This window comes from Erigeron canadensis, chromosome 4 (assembly GCF_010389155.1).
Source record: "Erigeron canadensis isolate Cc75 chromosome 4, C_canadensis_v1, whole genome shotgun sequence".
Taxonomy (NCBI): domain Eukaryota; kingdom Viridiplantae; phylum Streptophyta; class Magnoliopsida; order Asterales; family Asteraceae; genus Erigeron; species Erigeron canadensis.
The window spans coordinates 20,157,687-20,173,929 of NC_057764.1; the positions used below are offsets into that span (position 1 = coordinate 20,157,687).

The window sequence follows — 16,243 nt, forward strand, 5'->3', positions numbered from 1 at the left end:
TGTAAATTTTTTATTTAACTAATTATTATAAATTAATATACAAATATAACGAATTTGCGAATAAAAAAGAACTTGAGAAAAAGGGATTACCTGAAATGGATATTGATATGGAGTTAATTTTCATATGTTTCGTTCTTTAATCAATAAGTTTTTATGTCTTCTTGATGCATTCTACACAAATTTCTTACAATTTTCAAGAGTGTTTCTTTTCAAGTTTTATTCCGACATATATATGATAGGCTTTTCCCAAATGATTAGTTTATTACACATTATTTCTTTATCTTTTTGTCTTATTTGGATCGTTTAAAGTTTTTATTTATTTATTTATTTATTTGAAGTTTCTTTAGTTTTTATTTAACGTACTTAGTTTTTCTTTTAAGGGTTAAGTATCTCGAAGTGTAAGTAACTTTTATACTTTTCCTATTATATGAATGTAACTTTCATGTGGTTCATTGTATGCAACTAACCCGTTAAATTTGAACGATTAATGTAAATATTTTACGTTGACCAATCAAAAACTTCTACGTGGCAGCTCATATGGTGTGCCACGTATACACTTTTACATTAATCGTTCAATTTAGCGGGTTAGTTACATACAATGAACCAAATAAAAGTTACATTCACACAATAGAAAAAGTGTAAAAGTTACTTACACCCCTAGATACTAAACCCTTCTTTTAAACCTTTCATTTATGTACATTGAGACTACCCGTCCAATGGATGGGCCTCAGCACTAGTTACTATGTAAATATAAATATAGAAATAAATATACTTATTGTAAAGTATATAAAAATAAATATATAAGTATGATCGAAAGGGGTACGAAATATATTATATGATTACTCGTATAGATATAACATTATGATATGAATGCAAGAAAATGAAAGCACTAATTTTAATATCTAAAGGTCACATTTTAATATCTTTTTCATCCAAGGGTGAAAGCTTTTGTAAAATTGAATTTTAGATCATGTTTTATTGTTATTGGTAGATATTCTGATATTTAATCTATCGGTAAAAAACAAAGCAACATAGACATGATTATCATCCTTATGTGGCCCCCGAGGTGAGTTTTTCTCAAGGTCTCAGGTTCGAGTCTTGGGTTTCTTCTCTTAAAGTATTTTCCATGAAGAAGGGGTTGGAGGTTTAGCAAATCGTTTGTTAAAATTGCTTCCAACACGTCTAAATCGAAACTAACTTTAAAAAAACAAAAAAAAACTTACATTTATCATTCAATGATCAACCACATTAAACTCTACATCACACGAACCAATGAACCATCAATATATGCAAACATCATAAACATTTAGAATTGAAGCATGTGTCAACCAATCTGGCTCATTTGTTATTTATACAGAAAATTACCTATCTAGACACAATTCCATATTGCCTGGTTATCCAACCCATCCATCATGCCCAATTTCTCACTTTAAAACTACCAACAATAAAAAAAGATCAACTTCACTTATCTAAAACTGTAACACCCCAACAAGACGGAATCATGAGGGTTACACCAATAGCACAGCACGACATGGAAGTTATGTAGAGCAAAACTAAATGCACAAATAGGATTCAATAATCCATACAAAACATCCAAGAATACCAATATCGGTTCATACATGAACATAACCCTTAATCGGGATAATGAATCACGGATCCATGAAAAGGTCCAAGTCCAAACTAACTTCCAATACATCTTTAATCCACATGCTTACCTGAAAAGTGTACTAAAATGCGTCAACATAAAGTTGGTGAGTTCGTAAGGACAAGTATTAGAAACATGTGTCGGGATAACAACCGTTTAACCTTGATACGAACATAACTAGATCATTAAATGATCATATAACCTTGAAACCTTGATTTGGATCGATAAACAATCACACAACCTTGAAACCTTGATTGGGTCATTAAATGATCTCATAATTGGAAACGATCACCAAGCCTTGAAACCTTGATTGGATCATTTAATGAACCACATAACCTTGATACGAACGCATAACAATCATACAACCTTGATTTACAATTCAATCGAATACATAACCTTGATAACATAGCCAAACATTCATACAACCTTGATTTACAAAGAAAACAAACACATAACCTTGATAAACTAGCCAAACGATCATACAACCCTGATTCACAAAGCAAACGAACAAATAACCTTGATAAACTAGCCAAACAATCATACAACCTTGATACACAAGCAAACAAACACATAACCTTGATAAACTAGCCAAACGATCATACAACCTTGATTCACAAAGAAAACAAACACATAACCTTGATAAACTAGCCAAACGATCATACAACCTTGATTCACAAAGCAAACGAACACATAACCTTGATAAACTAGCCAAACGATCATACAACCTTGATACACAAGCAAACAAACACATAACCTTGATAACATAGCCAAAAAATCATACAACCTTGATTCAAAAAGAAAACGAACACATAACCTTGATAGACTAGCCAAACGATCATACAACCTTGATTCACAACTAAATGAACACAAAACAATCATACATCCTTGATTAGACCGATAAATGATCCCATAACCATGATTTGATCAATAATTGATCATTTAACCTTGATACGAACTTATAACGATCAACCCACTACTGAAACACCATGTACCTACACTTTGTACGGCTCTGCATTTAAAGAACCTTTGATGCTTATATATAGGGTCACCCGCAGCCTTCCCACCACATCTCCAATTCTTTAAATGCATCATCGTCTTCCATGTATGTACAACTATCCTAATCTCAACAAACATTTATAACCACAAGCATAATCAATCGAGCAACAAGTCTATACTTCAATCGAACAATCAATCAATCTATCAATCAACAAACAAACAAACAAGGATGTACACTTTTCAGCCCGAATCTCAATTGAGTAGGGAAGGTTACGAAACTCACCTTGAGTGGCTATGACAAGTTAGGACTGAGCTACAAGTGTACAATATCCGTCACACGTTCACAACCTATAGTTATACATGCATACATATCAATACACGTTCATAGTTTCATTATTCGAGACTCGTTCGATCATAAGAATCAAAATGATGTTTGTTGGATGGATATGAGATTAGGGGTATGTTAAGAATTGACTTCAACATGGATTTAACGAGTTAAAGACATAGAGGAAGAAAGTGGGCAGCAACATGGGTAAGAATGGTTTGACTAAAAAGTCAAAATTAACCAAGAACATCCAAACCCTAATTTGACACTTGAAACCGGTTTGTAATGCTTCAAAACTGAATTTTATGCTTTATTAGACATGAAATAACATCAATGAACATAACCCACTTCAAGAATTTAACACATGACTCACAAAAGCATCAAAACCCGTTTTTGACCCACTTTGACTTTTGCAAGAACCCTAATTCGACCTAAACCTTGATTTGAAGAGTGTTAAGACATTTTTTGAGCATAACTTGGCATAAGTAATGTGTATGAAACTAACCCATACTTTAAAATCATTCCATAACCTCAATTAAGCCTCAAATCCGATTTTGACCTAAATTATCCAAGTTGTCAACCCTAAAATCGACCCATTAAGCTTTTGAACCAAAAATTGACTAAGAGTTGTTTAGAGTAGACTTGAAACATGATTATAAACATAAAATGGTGGATTGAGATGAGTTTTACTTACCAAAATTTCCTTCAAAGAGTCAAACCCGAATTTGAGCTAGATGGAAGAATTTCTTGGACTTTGACCTTCAAATCTTTGATATGTTGTTTAGAAGATCATGTTGATTATTATTCTAGTTTTAATCTTGCTTAAATTTCCATAAATATGATAGAAATCTAGAGAGAGAGAGGTATGATTGTGTGTGTTCATGGAAGAGAATTAGAAAAAGAAAGGAGGATAAGAAATGGAGGGTGGGAGGAAATAAAATCTGAGATAAAGGGGGTGTGGGAGGCAATTTTAGATTCCAGCACTTAGACTAATACTCTATGAATTAGTCTCACTCTGTCTATTTAGACTAATACTCTACGAATTAGTCTCATTCTGTCTATTTAGACTAATACTCTATGAATTAGTTTCATTCTGTCTATTTAGACTAATACTCTACGAATTAGTCTCATTCTGTCTATTTAGACTAATACTCTACGAATTAGTCTTATTATGTCTATTTTCCACTTTCACCACTTTTAGACTACTATTAGAAACACGAGTTATACACATGAAAGATGAATCCGAAGGGAAAAGCAAGTATTACATAAATAATTAACGAAAGTCAATGGGTTAATCCATGGACTATCCACATCCACATTTCTAGCTTATTTACACCATGATTAGCATCGAACCTTAAATCAAACGATCAACCGATACATGACAAAAACCAAGAACACCTACTTAACCACACTCCAACTCGATCATTTAATATCACACCAATTGGTTAATAAAATCAACACATATAATCACATAGTCAACAAGTCAAATTTCAAAAATGTTACACAAACATATCATTAAGGATCTTACTCTTGTACTCTGTGTCCAGAATGTGGCTCGTGGCTTGGTTGGATCCTTGACTTTCGTTTAAACATATCCTTGATGCGCCTTCGAAAATGTTATTTTCTATATTCTCATTCGTAAATATTAAGTTGGATTTGGCTATGGTTTTAGGACAAATGGATCAGTGACCGATATATACCTTCTCCTGAGAAATAATAGGTTGTGAAATACTGAGACGAAAAATATATGCTCGGGATGACTAAAAAGGTAAAATAAATAAATAGATGTGATGGTTGAGAATTCGTTTGTTAAAATGAAGAACTTCTCTAGCATATACACAAACTAAAACAACAATGACATAATAGTAGAGCCACCTAATCCCCAATAGTGCCATCAAGTCCAATATGACAGCTATATGTTTTGTTCTTTCATTCTTTAATAACCCAAAATAAACGTGCAAATTAAATGTTCTAACAACTTACCTAATCGATATCGATTTCATTAACTTATGAATATCCATTGCTTTCCTGTAAGATGTAACTACAAATTTTGTTTGCACGTTGAATCTGTTTTCCTAATAACACGATCATTCAAATTTTCATTCTTAATTTTGCTGCTATTTACACCAAATAAGATGCCATATTATCATTTACAAAATGAAACTGTATAACAAAGTTACCATGAAGGGCCCATGCCACCATTTTCGAGCTGCTCCGTGTTATCCTCTTTGGGTTGTACTGATCATGGAAAGAAAACAACATAAATTGCACCAGCATGAGGCACAAATCTGTCATCAAAATCATGCACATTATAAAAAAAAAAGTACATTTCATGTGATTAGGACTTCACAATTTTCACATCATCCAATAATGCAAAAACTTAAATAACAACATTAATTAGGATGCATCCAATCAATTTATCATCAAATATAATACAACACCCAAAGTAAGTATGAAAAATCACATCCAAAAATCCAATGAAAAAAGAAACCTACCAAAAGAAATTATGGAAAATTTCTACATATTTCATTGAATAAATGTTGTTGTAATACAATCAATGAAAAATTAAGAAGAAACGTTATCATATAAAAATCGTTTTGATGAAGATGAAAGAAGTAAAGCTGATTTTGGGATTAAGAAAGTGTAGGTGAGTTTTTGAGATGACATTGAGGAGAGTCAACCGATCCATGGTTAGCAATGTGTGATTTAATGTTTTGAAGATGGTTTTTATTGATGTAGATACCCAAACCTCTTAAAAATTCATAAACCATAATATTAATTAATCAAATTATGATACAACCCTTTCAGTTCCATAACAACAAAAGTTCCATCAATGCTATTCATAACACATATATTGAAGGCAATGATATCAAAGACAAACTGTAAACAACACCAATCCATAAACCACAAACCATTACTAAGATATAATAACACCATCATTAACACAAAATCATTAATTCTCTCATAAACTTCTTCATTGCATTTCATCATCACTTTTGTGCTAACAAAAAAACTATGCTTCAACTTCCTAATGATCATTAATATCAATTACTTATGCTTCAACTTCCTAATGATCATTACTACTCTTCCAATAATGTAGAATTGCACATAAACCAACTAATAAACCACATAACTAATCAACAATTTAATACTCATGCTACATACAATTGTAAACTATGCTATTAGACCCATACCAATAATTATGAAGAGAGATTATTTAAAATTTAGATTTGTTCCATCACCTAACTTTTATATTATATAAGGATACCACAAATATTTCTAGAAGTCTATAACTGCATTAATCAACAGAATTAGGGCACAAATATTTCTAGAAGTCTATAACACAAATATTTGCCATATTCTTATAATTCCATGTTCCAACCAAAATGTATATGGGGTTATATGTGGTCTCATGAATTACAGTAGCTTCTATTTCAATTAATGATGGCAAGAATAAGACCTCTAAACAACGAAAATGCTTATCAAAAATGGTGATGCCTTGCCCATCAGGAAGCTCATAGCTCCTCTGGACAGGAGATGTTGGCAGTCTCAAGATCTACCTCATAGTCGAGAGCAACGTAAGCAAGGTTCTCCTTTTTCATTCGGCTGCAGCAGTGGAAAAAATAACTACAATCTGTAAGGATCTTCATTAATTCATTAATCTTTGTTCAGAACCCAAAAAAAATAATAAAAAATGTAACATGAGAATGTATAATTAGGATATAAATACTCTTAAGGCATAAAATCTACAAACTTACATATGTTAAGAGAACATACCATCAAGAGTTAAGCAACCCACCCTCTCATCCTATTTTGCTATTTATACCCCATGATGGTAACTGCAACTAATCAAAATATACCATTTTGTTCTCCAAAATTGGTCTTTACAAGATAATGATCTAATGCCCCGTCACCATGAAGAGGTTTTCCATCACATCCACATTTGTCTACTGTACCAAACGACTCCTCGTCAATCACCACAGCTTAACCTAATGTCAATGTAAGCATTTCAAAACCAATCTAGATGCATCATGGTAGTGAAAAAACTATCATAGAACAGAAAGATAAACAACAATAAGGCTTTAAAGTAATCAAATTCGAGATAATGGGCTAATTTGAGATAATGGACTCTACCGCGGTTAATTGAACTGGGAAAAACTCATCTGTTTTCCGATTTTATTCTAAGCTTAATATGAAAAAACAGATCAACAACACACATATTGGGCTCCATATCTTGATTTTCCATTACCTTGTTGTTGACATCATCGCTCGTTTTGGTTGAAATACATTCACTTTAGTTCTCAAAGTTGAAATCTTCAACTCAACTTTTTTTCCCCGGGGGACCCGGTAGAATTCGCATTCACTATCTTGCCATGATGCCCCCTATCTCAGAATCTGAGTCGTCCACATAGTTGTAGTGAGCACACATGAAAAGTACATGCTACAAATCAACGCATATATTGGCCAAGGAAAGGAAAAGGTGACTTCTGGATCAGGGATAATAAATAAAATAGAAACAAGAAAGTATATATGCAACTTACATCTACCGTTTTTAGTTTTCTTGGGAGGAGTAGATAGTGATGCAATCCTCTTCAATGACCTGGATGAGGATGCTTGACCTCCCATCTTGTTGTCCTTTTCGTTTGCCATAGTCAACTCCAAGCCATCGACATCTACCTCTGGTATGTTAGCTAGCCTTTCCCAAACAAGAGGCGGGGGGGGGGGGGGGGTTGGCTATATCTATCACCCGAGTAATCCTGCAAAGACAATACAGAGCCAAAAATTTAATCAGAGATACTTCATAGACTGGGTACACCTGCAAAACTTATTATGTTCCTGGTTTTGTTCATCCAACATTGAATTTATTGTCCTGCTAACTAACTTTTCCGCAGCCTCATTAAAGAGCGCGACAAAAACATGTGCACTATCATCCCTAATGTCCTGCTCAACCCTAAACTTATTTTCAATTAACTTTTAGGGGGCGGAGACCATATTAAGCATAAAATACCATGGACGGGAAAACTGTAATGACCAAGCAAGAGAAATGGCTGAATGGGTATGATTAAGCTTATGATTTGGTAACTTTGAAACCTAAGGTTACTAAATCGTGACCCTGCGTGACAATGGGGTTACATATGGGCTGCAAGCTAAGAAAGGTAGCGAAACCATATTTGCTCCATTAAGAATTGAACTACGCCTAGTATTTTATGAGATTAACCATAAGTTTAGGAATTCGTCACACAATAACCACCCTACTCCCTCCACCTAATTGTCACAATGACATGCTGGAAGTAGAAGAGATACCTTAATACCTTATACTATTAGGAACTCCCCTTAGCCTTAGCACAGTGGAAGAAATTAAACAAGAAGATAACACAAGAAAATAGAGATAAATGACACACGAGATTTAACGTAGTTCGGCCCCAGTGGGGGGCCTAATCCACCGGCTGCAAACTAGGAATTTTTATTGATGCTTTGAACCATTGATTACAATTACATATGAGGGATATATATAGATGACAAATTAGGGTTAATAACTTGGTCTATAAGGAAAACCTAAACAGGCCTCCTTAATAGACGGGCCTTCTAGCAAGCAAGCCTTTAAACCCAACAATCTCCCACGCGAAGGCCTTGCGAAAAACTTCAACCCGCCATTCAAGCAAACAACATTCCCGTCATCTAGTATCTCCAGTAATCATCAGATAAGTGAAATCCTCCAAGCCTTCAGTTCTAAGAACAAACTTAAACTTCAAAACAGAAGTTTCCAAGTATTCAATTCTCCATGAACAAGCTAATATTTCAATAAAGCATAGAAGAACAGAAGTCTTCACAAGTCCAACTCCCAAGAACAAACCAAACTTCAATCCATGCATCCAATGTATACCTAGTTGCAACGACCCTTTTCATCAGTCACCTGAAAAGCCCATTGAAGCTGTAAACCGCTCCAATGCAGTCAAACACAACTAACTCGGTCATGGCAAAGTCCACCAATGACTCATCCTCAATCTCAACCGGCTCCTACTGATTTCAAATACCGGATCCAGAGACTTCAGAGGAATAACAACACTCTCCACTAGCGGTAGCATCACAGGAGAGATTTCATTCGGAACCGTGGTCTTCAGAACTTAGCAGATATTTCAACATATGTCAACACACTCCTCGTGCTCCCACTGTTACAAAATCCCATCCAAGTTCAAACCTCCGAATATGCTCAAACAGATTACCTAAAAGTCCCGGAGTCCTCTACCGCGCACCAGACTCGTATAACTCTTGAATCCGCGAGCCAAGACTTTTCTCTAAAAGTTGGTTCAATTCTTATGGTAGTGCAGCAATCTGCACACTCCAAAAGTCTAAACAATAGATGAGTGCTTCACTACAGTAGGTAACATTAAATGAAGCAAACCAAAATCTGTAACAAGAGTCTTCACTGCCTCCCAATGAGTCCCAATGCATCAACCCAGACACATTCTCATAAGCAGAAGTTTATCAACCTCGGAAGACTCCAAAATCCTAAGCACCTTATGCAACCCCACAAGTCAACTATGCACAGCTCCCACTGTCCATGTTATTCCAACCCATGCTAAACCAGACTTCATGAGACGAACCTCCACTCGTATTCAACCAACGAAAACCTTCACCCAATACCAGTACAAAGATCCACTCAAAAGTCAAACCACTGATCAAAACTAAACAAGGAATACCATCCATAGTTCCAGACCAATTAACAGCAAACGATCAATAACAACAGTAGAGAAAACAAGCGTTAGTTCCGTGACTTGGCTAACTTTTTTCACTCGTGTCGACACTAGCAACCCCGGAACAGGAATACTCAGAAAGAAAGCACTCCAAACCTGCTAGTTCTATTTTCTTCAAAAAACGGTACCACATCCAACAGAAATCCAATCCACTCCAAAACACCTGTATATACCCGGTCGAACAAAGGCTTAACCCTAATCAACCTAATACCTTGTTTCAATGGACTAACTTCAAACGATAGTACTTATCTTCTTGTCTTTTCTAATCGATCAAGGTAATATCACAGCAACAAACTTAGTAACAACCACCCGCAAAAACCACACCCTAATCGTGATTCAGAATAACCGGAGATACAACTCAAACAATAATCTGAACAGAGATAGTACCTCAACACCTGATTAATGACGAACAAGAATGTGATGATGGTAACCAAGAACAGTAGCCAAATACCTTCTCGAACAAGAAAAACTGAAACAGTGCTTTTATCATCTTCCAATCGATCAATCAACACCAAAACCCCCAATTTCCAGAAACCCTAAACGCCACCACTGATCAACAAAATCAATAAAATTCAACTGAGTAGAATTTTTGAACAGATTTCAGATCTGATGAGAGTTCCAATTGGTGGTGATGAAACAGGTGGAACAACAACGAATCACAGCTGCAAACCAAGCCCAAAAACTGATCGAACAAGAAAGAAACGACAGTAGTAATAATTCCAGCAGTGAACAGCAGCAATTCAGCGAACAAAGAAGCAAACAACCCCTTAATCGCGATCAACAGCAGCCAACCAGATCAGCAACAATTCGGTGGCTAGAACAGAACCTGATCACGGCTGTAAAACAGCAGTTGCTGTAAACAGCAACTATTAAGCAACAGATATCAGCAAATCAGCAGCAACTACAAATAGTGACGAACAAGGGTAGAAGAAACCCTAATCGTGACGGCTGTAGATAGCAGCAGGCTGTGAGAGAAAACGGCGAACAAGAGAGACAAAACCAAAACCTAATCGTAAATCACAGCACCCTAGCTCTGATACCACTTGTTAGGAACTGCCCTTAGCCTTAGCACAACGGAAGCAATTAAACAAAAAGATAACACAAGAAAATAGTGATAAATGACACACGAGATTTAACGTGGTTCGGCCCAGTTGGGGGCCTAATCCACCAGTTGCAAACTAGGGAATTTTATTGGTGCTTTGAATCATTGATTACAATTACATATGAGGGATATATATAGATGACAAATTAGGGTTAATAACTTGGTCCCTAAGGAAAACCTAAACAGGCCTCATTAATAGATGGGCCTTCTGGCCAGCAAGCCTTCAAACCCAACATTATACGTGGGTAATTAACGCCATAGTTGCAACTTGCAACCCTTGCACCAAAAGCCTCCCGCCTGCTTCGTGATCCCTTTTCGGATTTTGAGGAATTCGAGTATCCAGCAAGTGTCTGAAGGTACTAAAAGGTCAATGGATCATTCTACCAAGGTTAATTGAGACCATTTCATAGGAAAACTCTTAAAAGAGGCCATAAACTTCATGTTAACAGACAAAATTATGCTTCTTGGTGACCGGTACCAAAAACATATCTATTTTGATCCATTAACCAACCCGTTTGACCACCATGTGGCCATCCCTAGAACAGAGATTAGCCCCAATATTTATGCATTCCAAGGGTTTTATGACTCATTTTCATAACAAAAAAGTAGAAATAAGAGATTCTAATATAACATGTGAGAAACATGAAAATGTATGCATGTAAGGATTTGAAGGTCAGCAAAATAAGTAAAAGAATTGATTAGATTCTTTAACACCTGTGATAATCCTTTGGTTCCGTATTTGTCATCCCAAAACATAGTACGAATACAATATATTTGAACACTCTGTGCCTAACGATAGAACAAATGTGTAAAAAAATTACAGGACATAATTCATTTGTGATTAGCAGAGCTTAGAGTTAGATAAAGTTTCTAAATTAGCAAGAATATGGTACAGTACTAAGGCATTTTCTATATCCATTAAAGATTAATGTAGTATAGTAGCGAAGTTTCTAATTTAGGTAATGTGTTAAAAATACTAAACTAGCAGAGCTTAGAGCTACATAAAGTTTCAAACAGCTAGTACCCAGTGTGTATGCTATAGAATACCTTTCACGTAGGGAAAGTTCTTTATAGCAGGAATATGGGTAAGACGTCAAAAGAAAGTTGAGCAAATACTTAATCCAAATCAAGCATTATATATAATGTGAAGCACATGTTTAAGGTTTTTCTACATTTTAACATACCTGAAACTAGGCGAATATTTAAGAACTGAGATAGCAGACACATCTGGGGCCAATATTTAAGAACTGGGATGACAGACACATCTCTCTTCATAAACTGCAAACATTTAGATTATGTCAAAATATAGTTCATGGTACTGTTACCTTTGTGATGCTACCTTCTCCAAAGCCGTGGCCAAGAAGTTTCTGCCTTACCAGTTTTACTAATAATGTTTCTTTATGCAAAGCTTCTAAAACAGATTCAGGTAGCAGAATACGGTTCTTGAGCTTCTTCAATAACATTTCTTGCGATTAATAGATCAATAGATTAAGACTCTTCCTATAAAGATTGATTTATATAGCAAGCTCCTCAAACTCTTGCCTAATTTCATCAATATCGATAGGGTAATCTTCATTATGACCAAAGATGGAAGGAAAATAATCAGGAATTATGTGCCCCAAAACAACATTAGCATCCGTGACTGCAGCTCACCACCTTTCAGATAACAGACCGGCTCCGGGTGTGCACCTACAGATTCAGGCCCCACCCGAAATGATCCAAAGAGAAACTTTAGCTTGGACCCGCCATCAGCAGCTACATTGTTAATGTCAAGCTGGGGTGCTTCAATTATGGCCCTGACTATTTGTGTTTCAAGAACTTGTTCATAAGTCCCAGCATATTGGCTCATATCAGTAGAGGTCCCACCCATGTCAAACCCGATTACAGGTTTCTGGGTCTCGAGCCCAAAAAGGTTCTGAGAGTAACCAACGACCCCACCTGTAGGACCCGACAAGACCACTTTATGGCCCGAGAAACAACTTTAGGGGTAAAACCACCATCTGATTGCATAAATAGAACATTCACTTTTCCCGAGTTATCATTAAATTTAGATATAAATCCTGAAAAATAGTGAAATACTTTTTGATAACGGGAGTCAAAAATACATCCACGCTAGCAATCAAACCTCTAGGAATGGCTCGAACCATGGGAGTCAAGGAAGACAATAAGGAAACATGATTGAACCCCATACCTATTGCCAATTTGTTCACAGCAAGTTCATGATCTGGGTATGGATAAGAATGCATTAGCACAACTCCTAAACACTTGATTCCTTTCTCCAATAGAGTATTAAGTAAAGCCCTCAAAGTTTCAACAATAACAGCCTTCACACCCCGAACTTGCTCACCTGAAATGCCTGTAACTACATTCTGCTCAGCAGATTCAGGAACCAGTTTGCCAGTTTCTCATTTTCAAGAACAAGCTCGATTCTGTCATCAACTTATATGACCTCCTCATACATATTGGAAGGTTTTAACACTATAAGGTCAAAGATATTTGGGCGGGCCTGGTTACCTATCTGAAGCAAATCCTTACATCCACATGTTACACACAAAGAAATCCTCTCACAGTTTCTTTCTAAAAGTGCATTTATTCCCATATGAATCCACTCGATGTTTTTGACAAAAGACAATTCAACATCAGCATAAGGAAATACGGAGGCGGCAAAGGAACACTTTGCATTTGGCAATTTTGTTGTATAAAAAAGAGCTAGAGTAAATGATCTTGTTATGAATTTGTGGCCTATGAATGTGTGTTTGAGTACTATAAGGTAGCAAGTTATCATCAATAGAAAATGATTATACCAATTGTAGTATGAAATCGTAACTAAAAGAAGAATCGCGTCACGGAATAAAACTTTCAGCAAAATGAAAAGTTCACCCCCAAAAGTTCACCCCCACATATTTCTGTATATAACCAAAAGGATGGTGCATAAAGCACTAAATAGTTTTAATGGAATTGGTACAAACCTTCCTTCTTTATCTTTGGTATCTTTTGTTCTCTTCGACATGATTGGCCTTAAAATAGCTTTTACAAACATTTCCACCTGACGGAAGTTTAAAATAAGAAGGTTAAAAACCACAAAGATTAAATAGTCATAAACTGCAATCCAAAATCTTGTTTCAATCTGTTACATCCCGATCACCCCAACTACGGCGGAATATCAGGATGTCACAAAAGCACAGCATGACATGGCATTACATAGAAAAGTCTAAATGAACAAGTACTTGCATAAGTACAAACACAACAAATCGCACAAGAATGCCAACAACACATCCATAAATGAACAAGGTACTAGTATGTCATTACAACATTCAACCCTCAAATGGGGTGCATACAAGGCATTAAGCCTGTGAATCAAAAATCAATCAAGGAATGCTATCTAGAGCGCATATCCCTGAATAAAATCTAACAAAAGATGTGCCAATTCCTCGATCCAAAGCTCCTGCTCCTAGCTACTTCAACCCTTCCTAGCCTGGTCACCTAAAAAGTATACTAAAATATGTCAACACGAGATTGGTGAGTTCGTAGGTTTTTGTACGAAAGAACTAGCGATGAACATGAAAACTTGTCGATTCTTTATGAACATGAATATTTTGTACAATATATGTAAGAGCTTAGAGTTACATACCAAATGTCTTGAACACACAAGTAAGCACACAATGACAAATAATGACCTAATGCACATACGGTCGGGACTAGTACCAGGAACGCATCCCAATGGCACTAATGAACGAATCCCATGAACACGGGCCGACTTGGTACCAAGTAATGAACATGAACAGGTAACTCTAAATGCACGGCTCAATAATCAATATTTATTGTTCATGATAAAAACAGTAATCAACAAACTGTTAGAAAACATTTGTATACGTTTCACCCCAAAGCACGTAAAAGCGGGGCTACGAAACTCACCTGACAAGATGAACAAGTATAAATGACCTAGTACAAAGATCTTGAACACGAACAGTCAATGTCAGTCTACAGTAAGCACTAGAACAATCCAAATGTTTCACACTACCACAAATCACACGATAAATACTAGAACTTCAATGTACATGTCTATGCCCTATACTAGTGTCTTAAGAAATGCCATAAGGTTTTCAAATATATTTCAAAGTCACTTTATTAGTTGGTTTATTATATGATCCCAAGTTAATTAATTAGTACGAGAATGGTACCCGCGCAATGCGGCGGCGGTAACGGCAACGACGGTATAGTAGGGTTGGTGACGCATGGTGATGACATCGACAATTGGTGTCGAGTGGTGTAAGTTGATGTTAAGATAATAGAACTATTTTATAAGATAAGGACTTAGAATGTAAATTAGCAAGATAAGGGTTTAGGATGTAAATTAATTCATTAAGGGCAAATTTGGTAATTTATAAAAACCCTTCCATGGTGGGGTGTTTATTAAGGACATTTTGGTAATTTCGCATGTGACATTTTGGTAACACTTTCCATTTTGAAGGGGGTGTATAATCTTTAATAAGGAGTATAGATAAGTTATGTAATTAATAATAACAGTTTAATTAATCACGTTATTAAGAAGTTAAAGTCCATCATGCATTTTATGACATGCTTGGAAATTGACATGCTTTCACTTTGACGAGATCAATTTGTTTTAGCAGCTCGGTATTAATTCTTGACCTCGATTACCAATTACGTCCACAAGCTCCTAGCATTAATTATTATGCCTTGTATTAATTACGGTTATGTTGCTATCAAATACGACCTCGTTTCAGAAAGCAATTACGATGCCAACAAATTTTTACGACCTCGCATTTAAATACGACCCCGAGACAAAATGCGACCTCGTATCGCGATCTGCGACCCCGGGGTGTTTGTACCTCAGATTCAGATCTGGAACTTGGTCCATTACGACCCCGACAAGCTGTTTTCATAGAAACTCATATTTTTCATTCTAAATCAATTTTTAACTAGTTTTTGGGTTGTAAAATGTGTAGATCTAATTCATAAACATGAAAACAAAGATTTGACATCTTTTCTTTACCCATAATCATTTTCTTTCAATAATTTCAAGATCAAAGTTTATAAAATAAAAGGAACTTTTAGATCTAAACTAAAAACGGGATTGAAAGCTATAATACTCACAATTTGGTTATGAATTCGGGTAATTACAACCGATCTATGAACAAATTTGGTGATAACAAACTTAGATCTTTGATTTGGTAGGAAGAGTTTATAGATTTTCTAGAGAGATAAAATGGAGTAGTAAGGATGAGGTAGTAAAACTTTTAGTGAGAGAGTGGATAGTGAAAATGATAAGGAAAATGAGAGGTGGGGAGAGTTAGTCACGTTTCAAGACTCCATGACCAACCTTGGCTTTCTTTCAAAATAGTTTGACCCGTAAATTTAAAGTGACCCGATGCTCCATTTAAACTTTTAAATGACATAAA

General features: G+C 35.7%; 1 pseudogene; it reads right to left on the minus strand.

Annotated features, from left to right (window-relative positions):
• Positions 1-12,295: 12,295 nt before the first annotated feature.
• On the minus strand, positions 12,296-13,422 carry LOC122597118 (annotated as a pseudogene).
• Positions 13,423-16,243: the final 2,821 nt, after the last annotated feature.